This window comes from Anabrus simplex, chromosome 4, assembly GCF_040414725.1.
Source record: "Anabrus simplex isolate iqAnaSimp1 chromosome 4, ASM4041472v1, whole genome shotgun sequence".
Lineage (NCBI taxonomy): Eukaryota > Metazoa > Arthropoda > Insecta > Orthoptera > Tettigoniidae > Anabrus > Anabrus simplex.
In genome coordinates, this window is record NC_090268.1 from 455,269,452 (window position 1) to 455,284,503 (window position 15,052).

Genomic DNA, 15,052 nt, shown 5'->3' on the forward strand with positions numbered 1-15,052 from the left:
ATACCGGGTTGATGGATGGTAAAGGACCATGTTATATAATACAAAATATATTGTTTCCTTAGAGCTTCGGAATAAACTATATTAATTATATTAATGTCCTTCCATTTCGAGGTAAGATGTATACTGTATTGTGTTTGCTGACAATGGCAAAAGCACCGTTTTCGAAGATGGAGTCCTACAACTTTAAGCGATTGTCCTATGTCAAAATTTCAGATCTCTATGTGTCGTAGATTTGACTGGGCTTCGCAAACATAAACACTTCCGAATATTATGGGCTGATGGCTCCTCGTGTCGTGGACTAAAAATGGCTTCCTACACCGAGGAATACTACTTGGCCCGCGGCATGCCCAGTCATGATGGTGGCTTCAATAATATTCGTCATCAGTTTTAGAGCCGTGTTCATTGCAGAGGGAAGGATTCATAATCCTGAGAAAGATAATTGGTGCCACAATCGTCCACCCCAAGATGTTCGAGGGTACTCCAGGTGACTCCAAATTGTTCAAAATCTCTGTTGTGTATCTGTATGACATGTCGTGTCAATAGATTTTTCAATTTATAGAAAACTGGATATTTCTTGTGAGTGTTGCTTGTTGATGACGTTGACAGCTTCATGTCTTGGTGCAAGAATTGCTCTTAGACACAACCATGCGTCTTAGGTGAAAACCTGTCCCCACCTATGACAAACATTTTAGATCTTTGTTTGCCGGGGATTTGGCTGGGCATCGCACACAGACAGACAGACAGACAGACAGACAGACAGACAGACAGACAGACAGACAGACAGACAGACATTATGGACTGAAGGAAAATGTCTTGCTATTCCACGGACTTAAAATTGCATGTTGACTGATACATGTATTATTCCTTGTTTATTATTATCGTCTATCTTGTGCCATATATGTTTCCTGTAAATGTATACGTGTCCAACCCTTGTCCCCTTTCTCTACAGGGTTTGGGTATGAAGTGAGATGAATCTTTGTAGCGAGTCTTTATATGATAGTAAGAATGAAGAGGATGAAACCCGGCATCAGCACATAGCCCACTCCTCTCGAATAGCTCAAGACTTTACGTACCGATCCGACGGACGAATCACCATCAACACCGTCATATGCCCTCACACCATATAAGACCAAAAACAGCTTCCTACCTCCTGGACGTAAAATGGCTCCTTGAATATTATGTTCTCAACCTATGTTATGTACGTTGCCAAACGACAGTGACTCTATGCATTTAATTTTGGTGGCAACACTTTGGTTTGTCATATCCCAATGCACGTTTCGACTTCGAGGTGCATTCGGACCCCTTTCCATCTACCTATGTTCAAAATTTCAGATCTCTGCGTGCTGTAGATTTTGCTAGGCATCTCGCACAGACACACAGACACACAGACAAACACTTCCTTTTATAATTATAAAGACTAAGTATACTAGAGTTGTTGTTTTGAGTACTTGTTAAAAATGATATGACGTGAAATAGTTAAGATACAATGTTTTTGAAGTAAAACATAATGATTTATGGTGCCCTTGTAAAAATTTCCCAGAGCTAACATAAAATTATTTAATTACAGACCTTTTCTTCTATTTTTCTCAAAACTTATTTCCTGTGACTCACGGTCGTTTTACAGATGATTGATGCGTTTCTCTATCTTATAATTTTTTAGGTGCTGAAGGATCAGATGCACGAGAAATGCAAGTGCCACGGATTATCAGGTTCCTGTACAGCCAAAACTTGCTGGATGAGTTTGGCACCATTTGAGGCTATAGTTTCAACCCTAATGGATCGCTACTATCAGGCAGACTTACTCCTTTCTCGCAACTCAGTGTCTGCACTTCCTCCTCGTCATGCGCAAGGACAGCTCTTGTTTCTGGAGCCAACTCCAGGTCTGTGCGCTGCTACCTCGGGACGTCAGTGCCTCAGTCTCAACAACTGTGCAACTGTGTGTTGTGGTAGGGGCTTCTACCGTAAACTAATACAAGACGTAAGACATTGCCTTTGTCACTGGAAACAAAGATTTATTCTTCATTGTGAAAAATGTTTCTTTTACAAAGAGGTCTTCATCTGCAAATGATGTCAGTGGCAGAAAACTATTTATTACCTTTCTTTTCAGTAATTATGACAATGTCGTCATAGGGAATTATTTCCCCATTTTTTCACGTGAATATAGCCTTAAAAGAGATCCGCGTATTACATCTATCTTTGTAGGTTTCTTTCAGATACAAATAATATATTAAATCATATTTAAATGTACATTGAAGACATTAAAAATTGAAACATTAAACAGTTATGTACTACCGTCTTATTAAGCTTCTAAACCTTCTGACAACTGAATATTGAATTTTCACGACCGTAACGTGACCTAATAGGTTCAAAATCGATTTCGATTACTTCTGACAAATAGCTGTCAAAACTAGGTGTCATGAGGTCAGCCTAATGGAGCCCACCACATCAATTTGACAAAAATTGTTATCAGGCACTTCTCAGAAGAAAGTTTACAACGCATATTTATGAATATCATACAGTTTGTACACGCATGCACAGAAATTGCAATTTGACAAAAATTGTCACGAGGCATTTTCAGAAGAAAGTTTACAATGCATATTTCTGAATATCATACAGTTTGTACACGCATGCACAGAAATGGTATTCCGACATAAACAATCAATATTCCCGCACTCCAGTACCGAAAGGGAGTGAAGGGGTAGTATTTAAGACACAATGTGTGTGTGTATTTCTATACTGATGCCGTGGTGGCCTAGATTTTGTACTGTTACACTGTAAGATGACTCCTATGTTATCACAACTGAATCGAGACCGTAGTGCATCGAGTTTGGGCGAATCTGAGGAATGAACCAGACTTTTTCCAATACAGATTCCATTGCCAAGCGGCTAGATCAAATGATAAACAGGACTAAAGCATGGACTGATTATTAATATTCTGGAAGTCGGGAAGAACTCTTCACTTGCACTTGTCAAGTCAGTATTCGACACAACTGTTTAGTTATTTAATGCCCATTTCACTTCTTTTTCTGTTAACTTCCATTTTTCTTTTGTTAAAAGGAATCATTCTGGTGATGTAACTAAGGACAGTGTTCGACCCCGCGTGTAGGGGGCAACGCGTCCACCGAAGGCCCTGGGTTCGATTCCCGGCTGGGTCAGGGGTTTTAAATTGTAAATTATTAATATCCCTGGCCTGGGGACTGGGTGTTCGTGTCGTCCTTAAAGTTACTTTTCTCACGTTGAACACTCTACTCTTCCTCCATTCCAATTACACAGAGGTTCATATCACATGGTGCAAGTAGGGGCAAAAGATCTCTATAGGTCGACGTCCCGAACAAACAGCAATTAAAAAACTAAGGACAGTGCATTAAATTAATTGTTCCAACGCAAGTTTATTTAATTAATATATTTTCTAGAAAGACATGATAGGTTCATACCTATTTTTGATTATAAGACATTCCTTTAAAAAGTTTGTTAAGTTGTGTAATGATTATGATGAGATGTTGCAATAATAACAGCAACATTTTTTCTGTATATTTTAGGATAAAATAAGAATATATTTCAAATTTATTTTCTTCTTGTTCTATAAATAAAATATAGTTTCAGTTTTTTATAAAGAAATAATTCAACAGTTATAATAATTTACACATCAAAATATTATTTCAGCATATTCATTTTCTATTTACAGAATTTATTGCAATTAAATATTTGAGTTGATAAATTATGGTAACTTAAGTAAAATCTAGAACCAAGTTACGAACAAGTTAATGACACTTTGGTCCGCCTCTGTGGTGTAGTGGTTAGTGTGATTAGTTGCCACCCCCAGAGGCCCGGGGCCGATTCCCGGCTCTGCCACGAAATTTGAAAAGTGGTACGGGGGCTGGAATGGGGACCCACTCAGCCTCGGGAGGTCAACTGAGTAGAGGGTCGGTACACCCACCTCAGCCATCCTCGAAGTGGTTTTCCGTGGTTTCCCACTTCTCCTCCAGGCAAATGCCGGGATGGTACCTAACCTAGGGCCATGGCCGCTTTCTTCCTTGTCTATCCCTTCCAATCTTCCCATCCCCCCGCAAGGCCCCTGTTCAGCATAGCAGGTGAGGCCACCTGGGCAAGGTACTGGTTATCCTCCCCAGTTGTATCCCCCGACCCAGAGTCTGAAGCTCCAGGACACTGCCCTTGAGGCAAGAGGAAGAAGAAGAAGAAATTATGTTTTGAAATTATGACCAGAAATGACGCAGCTGCAAAATATTCTTAATTAGTATCAGATACTTTTCGGTTAAAAACCTCCTTTACCTCTTGATACTGTAATCAGATGTGGTTACATCCACCACTGTACCCATTTCAATCGCAACAAAGTCTTGTAGCAACGATGCGTTAAGCAAAGAGTTTGGGAAACGCCATGCTTTGTTTATTTCGGAACACCATTTCTGTGCATGCGCGTACATAACACCCGCACGCGCACTGTGTCTTCACTTAGCACTACGTTTGTCCACATAGTCTCTACGGTGATTGAAGAATTTATCTAATCATGGGACAAGTTTATCGATACCACTATCGTAAAATATGGTGTCTTAATTGTTGAGCCAGCGCACACCGCTGTTCTGACATCAAGACTTTCTTTCAAAGACGGAGAGAGACGGAAATCATTTGGTGCTAGATCAGGACTATATGGTGGATGTTCCAAAATCTTGCACAGAAATTCGGCGCACCATTTTTCCACATTCTGATGAGTGATGACCCTTCGTATTTTCGCCATGGACTTCCACCAACTGACCATTTTCCGCAGCTAGCACCTACTTCGCATTGAGAAACCAGCCTACCCTCCACTTTTAAGTGGCTTTCGTCACTACGATGGTAAATACACAGTGCTACCAAATAATACAGAAATACCAACTGAAACATAAATTTATCCTATAATTGCAATCAATCCTCAGCGATCAGGGCTGCTAGAAAAGAAAGAGTACAAACTTTCAATGTTTCAAAAATGTCAGTATAACATGATTCATTTTAGTGGCGTTGACACCAACTCTCTTCAAGAAGTGTACGGAGCACACTTAAGTGATTTAGTGCAGTTGTATCAATGCTAAAAAATTCAATTCTTTAAAGAATTCATTAGCTGTAACAGTTGTATTATTTGCTTTCAAGTGACAGGGTGTGAGAAACGTATTCTTTAAGTATTCTCGATTGAATATGTCCACATGTTCGATCCTTTGTTGTAATCCTCTGCAAGACAAACTGCAAACGGCACTTGAAGTTTTTCCAAGGTGGACAGTATTTCATCAATTCTAGCTTTGCATGTTTTCCTACTCAAGTTCTTAAATTCAATAAAACTCTCACAAATGTCAAATAAAATTGTTTCTCTATTTGGATAAAACGTAACTCAGAATAATACGATTCTGTTTTTGGTGGCAGACTTCAGGGGCAGATCAACAATGATTCCATAAAAAAATGCCTCTTCTATTTAATTCAAAATGGTTTTCATAAGCCCTTATCCTCATAGGTAAATAAATTAATTTTGAGAGTACCATGATATATTATGAGCTTGGCCTGTAATACTTTTGTCTTTCAGTTGGTTTTCTTCTGCTTTAGCCAAATGTTCACGAGTTACATCATCAAATTTGACAATCAGTTCCATACCCCCCCGCTCCTCCCCCAAGTGGCATTGTTAACATCGCCAATCTGAGTAGTTTCCACTTGAAAACTAAAGAACAAAATTAAAACTTTTGGGCTGGCGCCGGGCCCTTGCATGGTCCAGGTCCAGAAGTTGGAGATACACTTGGACACTCTTATGGGTGCCATGCAATGGGGTCAAGCAGAAGGTGTCTGACAAAATATTGTTCTGGGTATAGCTCATTTCAGGTTAAGAAAACAGTATTGATGTTATGACAACAAGGTTGCCATATCGAACGGCTCTGCTCAACAGCATTACCGGAAAACCGTGGCATATATTTTGGTGAAACTCAGCACTTAAGTACAAAATAAATGAAGGAAGAAATTCAGCTGCAAATTATTTTTTGAAATCTAGGGTATAGGAGTTTTAGGGCAGCGGGAGGGCTTATTTCAGTTTTTACAGCAACATGGATAAAATACTGCATATACAAAACCTGAGTATTGAAGTTCAAGGTACACTGGGAGAAAATAGACAACACATAATTTTTTATAGGCTCAGGTTGGAGAGTGCAGTTGATTGCATTTAATAAATTTGCCCCCCACACAGTGCCAGGTACTACTGTGCCGTCATATTGCCCTGTGAAAATAATGGTAACAATTAAATGCGCTTCTGAAAAAGTGTGGCAAAAATAAAATGCGCTTAAGAAAAAAAAGCTAAATAAAAAACCAAGCACAGATAAAAAACATAGCGAATTTCTGTATCAGTACGAGTCATGCCGTGATATATCGCTGCACACCACAGCGTCAAAATCTCCAGTAACAACTGCTGTACAGTACTTGAATATTAGAATAAACATTAAATATATAAATAGAAGACTTTTCTTCAACAGTGATAAGCTACCGGCGATTCACAGCGTAGCATGTACCGTACCAGAGCAACTCAGGACCGAAATGAAGGGAGGCAACAAAGCGATGGCTGTTTCCACCATTGTGCTTCCTCCCTGTGAATGTATTTATTAAAATAGAGTATGTTAAGTAATTATTTTAATAACTCAGGGCAATGAAATGCCTCATCCACTTCCTTTCTTTCATAATACAATATAAAGTACATTATAATATTCCTTAATCATGAGGAATTATGAGTGTCTAAGAGGGGGTGTGTTCACTTCTGCTGGGCTGAATGGCTCAGACGGTTGAGGTGCTGGCCTTCTGACCCCAACTTGGCATGTTCGATCCTGGCTCAGTCCGGTGGTATTTGAAGGTGCTCAAATACGACAGCCTTGTGTCGGTAAATTTACTGGCACGTAAAAGAACTCCTGCGCGACGAAATTCCGGCACCTCGGCATCTTCGAAAACCGTAAAAGTAGTTAGTGGGACGTAAAGCAAATTTACATTATTATTATTATTATTATTATTATTATTATTATTATTATTATTATTACTATTATTATGTTCACTTCTTGTAGGTCCGTCCATAAGACCTGTACTGTTTTCTTAACATGGAATGAGCTATAGATAGCGCCTCGAGATCAAGACTGCTGTGCATTTGATGTGACATGTCCCTGTCAATATTCCCCTGTGGGTGGGGGCGGTAGAATAACACCCACGGTATCCCCTGCCTGTCGTAAGAGGCGACTAAAAGGGGCCCCAGGGGCTCTGAACTTTGGAGCGTGGGTTGGCGACCACGGGGCCCTCAGCTGAGTCCCGGCATTGCTTCCACTTACTTGTGCCAGGCTCCTCACTTTCATCTATCCTATCTGACCTCCCTTGGTCAACTCTTGTTCTTTTCCGACCCCGACGCTATTAGGTTTGCGAGGGCTAGGGAGTCTTTCATTTTCACGCCCTTCGTGGCCCTTGTCTTTCTTTGGCCGATACCTTCATTTTTCGAAGTGTCGGATCCCTTCCTTTTTTCCCTCTGATTAGTGTTATATAGAGGATGGTTGCCTAGTTGTACTTCCTCTTAAAACAATAATCACCACCACCATCCCTGTCAATAACTGTCCATTGTTGATTCATTACTTCTGTTGGTTATTGATATGGCTTCATGCGGTGGTGTGTTATTAACGTTAGCGGTTTATCTAATATAAATATCAAATATTCAATTCTTTAAGAGAATTCATTAGTTGTAACAGTTGTATTACTTGTTTTCAAGAAACAGAGTGTGAGAAACGTGTGGCCATGACGAAAAATTAATTGAGAATAACGATCGTGTATTTTTTGCATGACGTCGGCGAGTCCAAGTGGGTGGCGAGTGCCATTGGTATGTGAGTGCGCAGAAATATACTTTCTTTGCTGATTCCAAATTCACTCATCTCAGGGAATAACAAGATAAGTCAAAACATTAAAGTTCTAAATTTCTCTGCCAATGCCACTTCAAGGTGTTCCTGAAAGATTATGACACAGGATATGGTGATGTACCGTATCACTCTGAGATGCATTGGCTAAGCTGCAGTAAGGTGCTCAACATTGAAACAGGAAGGCCCGTACTTCAGCTTTGTGGAGAGCATGGACTAACGCCAAGGCGTGTACGGTTCATGCTTTAGAGAGTACGAGAGAAGGGTAGTGAAATGAGTTCATTCTTTAAGTGGAACTTGCAGTTTACTAAAAAAAAAAAAAAAAAAAAAATGCATAAAAATTATATCCTTTTAGAGACGAATAGTTTGAATGTCCTCAAAGATGTAGAGAAGGCGTCCCCCTGCGTCGTCGGCGTCGTCCCACGTAGTCCCACGTCGTCCCACGGAAGTTGTTAGCCCTTAATGTTGAAGGAGACTCGAACCTGGGGCTGTCGTCTGACGATAGTGCAGCGTGGAATTGTTGTGTAGCTTTGTATTCCACTAAGTCCCATGAAAGGAGCAGAGAAATGTAAAACTTTCGCACAGAATGTCAACAGAATTTGATACGACACTTCTCTACCGCACTGCACTGAAAATTGTCGCGAGACACTGTTTACTGATCGAACAAGTTCCACCGGGAATGGTGTTGGACGCACATTTGAAAAAAGAGATGAATTCAAAATCACAGTTCTGTGAGAATGATTAATATTGTTCGTGCAATAGTCACTATCGAACTTGAAGTGATAGGCAATGAAAATAATCTGGAACTTTCTGAGATACGACGGTTTACAACTTCACTTAATCTCAGTACAAAATAAAATAAATTAAGTCCTTCGGACACAGTCTCTGCACTGTTTGTATTGAGTACATGCAATGTTCTAGCACACACACGTAGAAATAAATTAAAGTTTTTACGAAGAAAGAAAGAAAGAAAGAAATAGTTTATGACACAGTCTCGAGAAAAAGAACCAAGTTCTGTTACGACTCAGTCTTAACAAAAATCACGTAATTTCTCAGAGGTGAATTTTCCACTGAGGCACATTATTACACGTAAATGTAGACACAGTCTTTATGAGGGGAACTAACATAGGCCCTTGAAAAGAAATAAAGGCACCGTATTTCACGAATCAGCACAGTCTTATGTTAACACGGTTATGTGAAGTGAATTAACACAGTCTTTTGAAAATGGAGGATGGCACAGTTTTATGAAAAGAAAATGTCGACACTGTTTTTCACGGGGTGAATTGACACAGTCTTTAAAAGGAAGGTTGGAACTGTCCTTTATGAAACAAATTGGCACTGTCCATAAAAGAATTGTACTTTCACTAGGGCACAATTGTACGAAATAACCTAACACAGTCTCTTGTAGAGGAAACAACCAAAGTACAGTCTTTATGCCCTAAGTCCTTTAAGCACAATTTCAAAATATCGAGTGATTACTGTACAGTCTCTTCAATTACACAATTCACAAAACGAAATAATGTTACTCGGCTCGACAGATCGATATTATCAGTGAATAAGCTTTCGCTTACACGCGAAGATAAGAGTCCACAGAGAAAGCTTTCAACACTCGTATTACGTACTTTCAAACCCCGGTCCTTAGCCGGACAGAGTAACGAACTGTATCACATCAGCGAGACGACTGGTTCATGACGAAGTACTGTGACACACACTGTGACACAGTCCGACACACTCTGATCTCCTCGATTTTTTTTTTCTTTCTTCGGGGGGGCCCCCGAAGCCCGCTCCCCCCGCGTGACCATCGACTCAATCTACATGGCCTCCGACATGCTATTATTTCTAAGAAGAAGAAAGAGATAGCAGGGAAGAGTGGGAAGTGATACAAGGAGTATCCGCCGGTTTCCGAGTCAGACTCGCTACCACGGCAAAGTTTGTATTGGTTGGATAGTGTTAAGGTATGGTATTGAAGGGTCAGGGAAAAACCACATAGGCAGAAAGAAGAAAGAGCCTACATGTAAAACCTGACATCTTTTGATAGCACATGCAAGGATGTGGGCTGGAAAAAGACCAGAGGTTATGTTAGTTAGGAACAGGTAACATGCACAAAACATAAACCAATTCCTTGCAATTTTTGTTATTATGGGGATCAGTCCTTCTTGTCACTGCCGGGTCGGCTCGGGTCTGCTAGCGTCTGGGCTTTGGGCCACAGGTTCGTCCCATTGTCCAGCAGCCAGCAGTCCCTGGTGCCAAGTCTCCTTTTGGAGAGGGGGGAATTAGAGCCAAGCCTTGCATGCAAGGGGCTATCTTCTTCCTCCTGTCGATGTCCCTCTATGCGGTGTTGTTTGAACACACTTGTCACTGCAGATCTAAAACTAAGATTATTAATAACATATGTATATACAAGTTCTCATTGGAGTGCCGGCTGTTTGCCTGCTCTTATGTCCAGCTTACAACCTAGATAGGAAAGAGATAACAGATAGATATTAGTGCTGTTTATAGGGCGCGGGCTGGTGTTCCGCTCCCATGTCTCTGTAGGGGGGCGGGGGTGGATTGACACGTCCTTGGCCGTCTGGCTGCGTTGCCGTCGTCTTCTTAGGTTGTACTTTTTGTCAATCTTCCTTGCCTGGTCCCCGGGTCTAGGACAGCTGAAACATATTTACATATTTACATAGGTGTCTGCAGTGTGTGGGTGTATGTGGTATATAGGTGTCAGCTTGGCGGGAGTGGGTTGGCTATCGGCCCCTCGCCCACCCAACCCTGTGGCTGAACAGAATGTGCTTCGGTGTAGGATACTTTTTGTACAGATCAACGTCGTAGCGTCCGATCTCGCTTATTAACGGGTTGATCTTATTACTCCATGACTTTCTGTACATGTTTAGTGTCTGTTTACGTATTTGCTGCCTTATTGAGCTGACTTTCGCAATACTGCGTAGTTGGCGTATTGGCGTGTCGAAAGGGAGTCTGGTCGCTGCTCGTAGGCATTTATTTTGTATTAATTCCAGCTTATCCAGGTTCGTCATTGCAGTGAACCCCCACGCTGGGGCTGCGTACATGATTATTGGTCTGATTAAGGCCTTATACATGTTTATGGCTACTTCCGTTTTAATACTGGACTTTTTGTTCAGTATAGGATATAGCTGGTTAAGTCGTATGTGTGCTTTTCTTTGAATATCATTGATGTGGTGTAGCATGGTGAGCTTTCTGTCTAGGACTACTCCTAGGTATTTGACTTTGTCATGCCACACTATATCTTCGTTGAAAAGCTTTAGCGCTTTTATGTTGACTGGTTTGCGTGTGAGTCTGTTCTTCTTGGTGAACAGCACTGCTTGGCACTTGTCAACATTGACCTTGATGCGCCATTTCGTTAGCCAAGGCTCGAGAGTTCTTAGTGCTACTTGGAGCCTCTTTCGAGCGCACGCTAGCTGTGGATGTTGTACTGAGATAGCGGTGTCATCAGCGTAGAGGCGTGTGGTAGTGAGTTCTGTCGTAGGCATGTCGTTTGTATACAGGACGAAGAGGATTGGGCCGATAAGGGACCCTTGGGCTACGCCCGCTCTAATCCTGCGAGTACTTGACAGCGTGTTATGTACGTCTACTTTGAACTCTCGGCCCTCCAGATAAGATTTAATAAGTCTTATATAGCTTGGGTGGAATTCGTGGTCTATTAGTTTCGCTAGTAGGCCTTCGTGCCAGACTTTGTCAAATGCTTTCTGGATATCAAGGAAAACCGTTCCTGTGTCTCTTCGTTTGTTGAGACCTATGGTGGCTTGTTCTATGAATCGAGTGAGCAGTTGTGGGGCAGAATGTGCGTTCCTAAAGCCAAACTGCTCGTTGCGAATTATGCCTTTTTCCTTGATATGCCCTATTAACCTTTTCAGTAGTATTTTCTCGAATACTTTACTGAGGGCGTCCAGAAGGCTGATGGGTCTGTAATTGTTGGGGTCTGACTTATCTTTGCCTGGTTTTCCAAATACGAGGATCCTAGCCCTTTTCCATTGTTCAGGGTAGTATTGGAGTCTGAACATTGCATTGAAGATGCTGGTAAGTAGTGTTAGGGCTTTGTGAGTTAATTTCTTAATTATTATGTTCTGGATCTCGTCTGGGCCTGGCGCCTTCTTGGAGTTAAGATGACCTATAATCCACTTAATTTCGTGTATATTTGTCCTCTTAACCTCCGGCTTAGGTGCGTTTTCAAGGAATTCTGCTACCTTTGCCTCAGTTTGCCTGATGAAGGCTGGGTCAGATGGTATTTCGTTTGGGGTGAAAGCCGCCTCTATGGAGTCCGCTATGGTTTCGGCTTTGTCACGGTTCTCGTATACCGGGCCGTTAGGTCCCTTGATGGTAGGGATGTTGTGTGGTTCTCGCGTGAAGTGTCTCGCTAAGTTCCACACTGGCCTGGTGTTGGTGTCGAAAAGTTTGAGGTGGTTGTTCCACTTTTCCGACCTGTATTCGAGTAGTTGTTTTTGTATTTCCGTGTTTAGTTCGTTTTTCATCTCGCGGTCTTCGTCTCTGTGATGTCGAGCCCAGTTACGCCTGTGGCTGTTGCGCCTGCGTATTAACTCTTTTATGTGCGCTGGAATCTCGAAAAGAGGTGTTTCTCTGTGTTTGCTTAGCGGTATGCTCGCAGTTGTGGCTGTTTGAATTGCTTCTACGAGGGTTTTGACTGCTTCGTCAATTTGGGCTGTGCTGTCTATTTGCATGCCTTCGCTTCTCTGTAGGAGTGTGTCTAGCTTGCGTTCGAATTTGCCCCAGTTGGCTGCTTTATAGTTGAGCCGGTGTCTGGGGTTTTTCTCATATTCCTCTGGGTTCGCATCTAGTGTAAATATCACTGGTTGGTGCCTCGACCCTAGGTCGTTCACTACCTTAATGCTATGCTATGCCCTCGAGGCTGGCGACCCCCTTATATTGCTCAAGATCGGACGGCGAGACTGGAAATATGAGCTTCTAAAAAAATTCATATCTCGGCCATCCTTCAGCCGATTTTAATGAAATTTTGGGTAGTTGCATTTGTTATCCAGGCCTACAAGGTGACGTTCTCTAAAAACCGATCTGACCTTCCGTTCATGATGAAACGACATAGAATCTCATAGAACATTCGGTGTGACGTCACTTGGCCTTGGCTGGCACTCTGTAGCAGCGCTTGCTTACATGCTGTCCCCCATTATGCCTGCGCGCTCGGCGGTCGTTTTGAATCCATACAGTTGGGAGTTAGTGCGTTCTTCTCAAGAAATACATGAACGCGAATGCTCGCAGGGCATTCCCGTTTCAATATGTTCTTCCAACTAAGAAATGAAATAGCGACATTTATGGAGAATCATGATCAGCCAGTTCTCCAGTTATGACATGACACATGAGTTTGTGGTCTAGCGCTCCTAATAGGTCCTATGGCACACTTAAATCAACTTTATGTTTTCCTTCGAGGAAAGGGGCAAATTATCTCCCAACTGTACAATAAAGTGAAGGTATATAAATTGAAACTATCACTGCCCCTAGGTATACCTCCGATAACAGTAAGTCAGTCACTTCAGCTCATTGATTGTGAACAATACATTCAAGTATTGCAGGATCTCCGGGACAAATTTCAGTCACTATTTCGTGATCTGCAGAAAATGGAACCATACATCATCTTTGCAACTCTGTTTATTGTTAGTGTTAGCTATGACAGTGTTCAAGAAGAATACCAACTGAAACTCACTGATTTACAGTGAAACAGGGAAATAAAGGAGAAGTTCCACATTTAGAAGACATTAAGTGATTTCTCCATCTGCAGAGGTTTGCTGACCATCTATAGTGTGTGTTTGAGTCCATGTGTATATGTGAACAATTTTTTTGTGTGTTAAAATAGCTAAATCTCGTGACAGAGGCCAACTATTGGACCTGAACTTAAAGTGTTCTCTTCAAGTGTGCACCCCACAAACCATAACACCGAACACTGAACAACTTGTAACGGCAAAGACAATGAAATGATCACAATGAAATACTGCCGGCGAACCAACATATGTAGAAGTTACAACTTATGTTCAATATTAATGTACGCTATCTTGTGTATATGCTTCATATTAGCCCACAAAGGTGTGACCTTATATTGCATTAACAGCAGTTTCTGGCCTGGTTACAGGTTTGCTATTTGCTTTACGTCGCCCCGACACATATAGGTCTTATGGCAACGATGGGATAGGAAAGGCCTAGGAAGTGAAAGGAATCGGCCGTGGATTTAATTAAGGTACAGCCCCGGCATTTGCCTGGTGCGAAAATGGGAAATCACAGAAAACCATTTTCAGGGCTGCTGACAGTGGGGTTCGAACCCACTATCTCCCGATTACTGTATAATGGACGCACTTAAGCGACTGCAGCTATCGAGCTCGGTGGTTACAGGTTTGCACAACCACCACTTCTTATGTATGTAGTGTATGTTCAGTCTTCAGCCCTAAGACTGGTTGGATCCTCAACAGCTCTGCCATCAGCTGTTATAGATGGCCTAGGCATCACTGAAGAGGCGTACTAGGGAAATGAGGAGTGAGGTAGTTTCCCGTTGCTTTCCTCACCGAGCCAGAATTTGCTATTACATATCAGTCTACCAAGCCCACTGAAATGCATGCACCAACCGACCCTATGAGCAACATTTTCACACCATTCATAGCAGGGACTGGCTGCACAAGGAATGGCATTACTAGCATCGCTCATACCTTAAGTCACTTTCATATTGTCAAAGCCAAGGCTAAGACAGAGACAGATCAATGAAAGTAACAAAATTGCTCTAGCCCATACCAGAAGACATAGTGCACTGTAAACACTAGGTCCTGCCAGCAAAGGCATCGCACTTCTTATATTCTTTTAAATTAATTACCGATTTCAAGTTATACTTTCTGAGCTGCGATTCATTCTTTAAAAGCTCTCTGCATCAACATCCCTATATCTTAGTTTCTGTTCAGTTCAGCAGAGTGTGAGTGGAATGTATTTGCTTTGCAAAAATAACAGGCTGCATTCTCCACTCATTTCTCACGTGTGTACATCTTGCTAGCTTCTGCACTGCTTTATGACAAAGCTATGTCTGGAGAAATAGTTAGCAGTTAACTTGCAATCCTGGAATATTCTATTGCTGTTAAAAAACATTCTGTTTTAATTGACAATGTTACTCAATAAAATACATG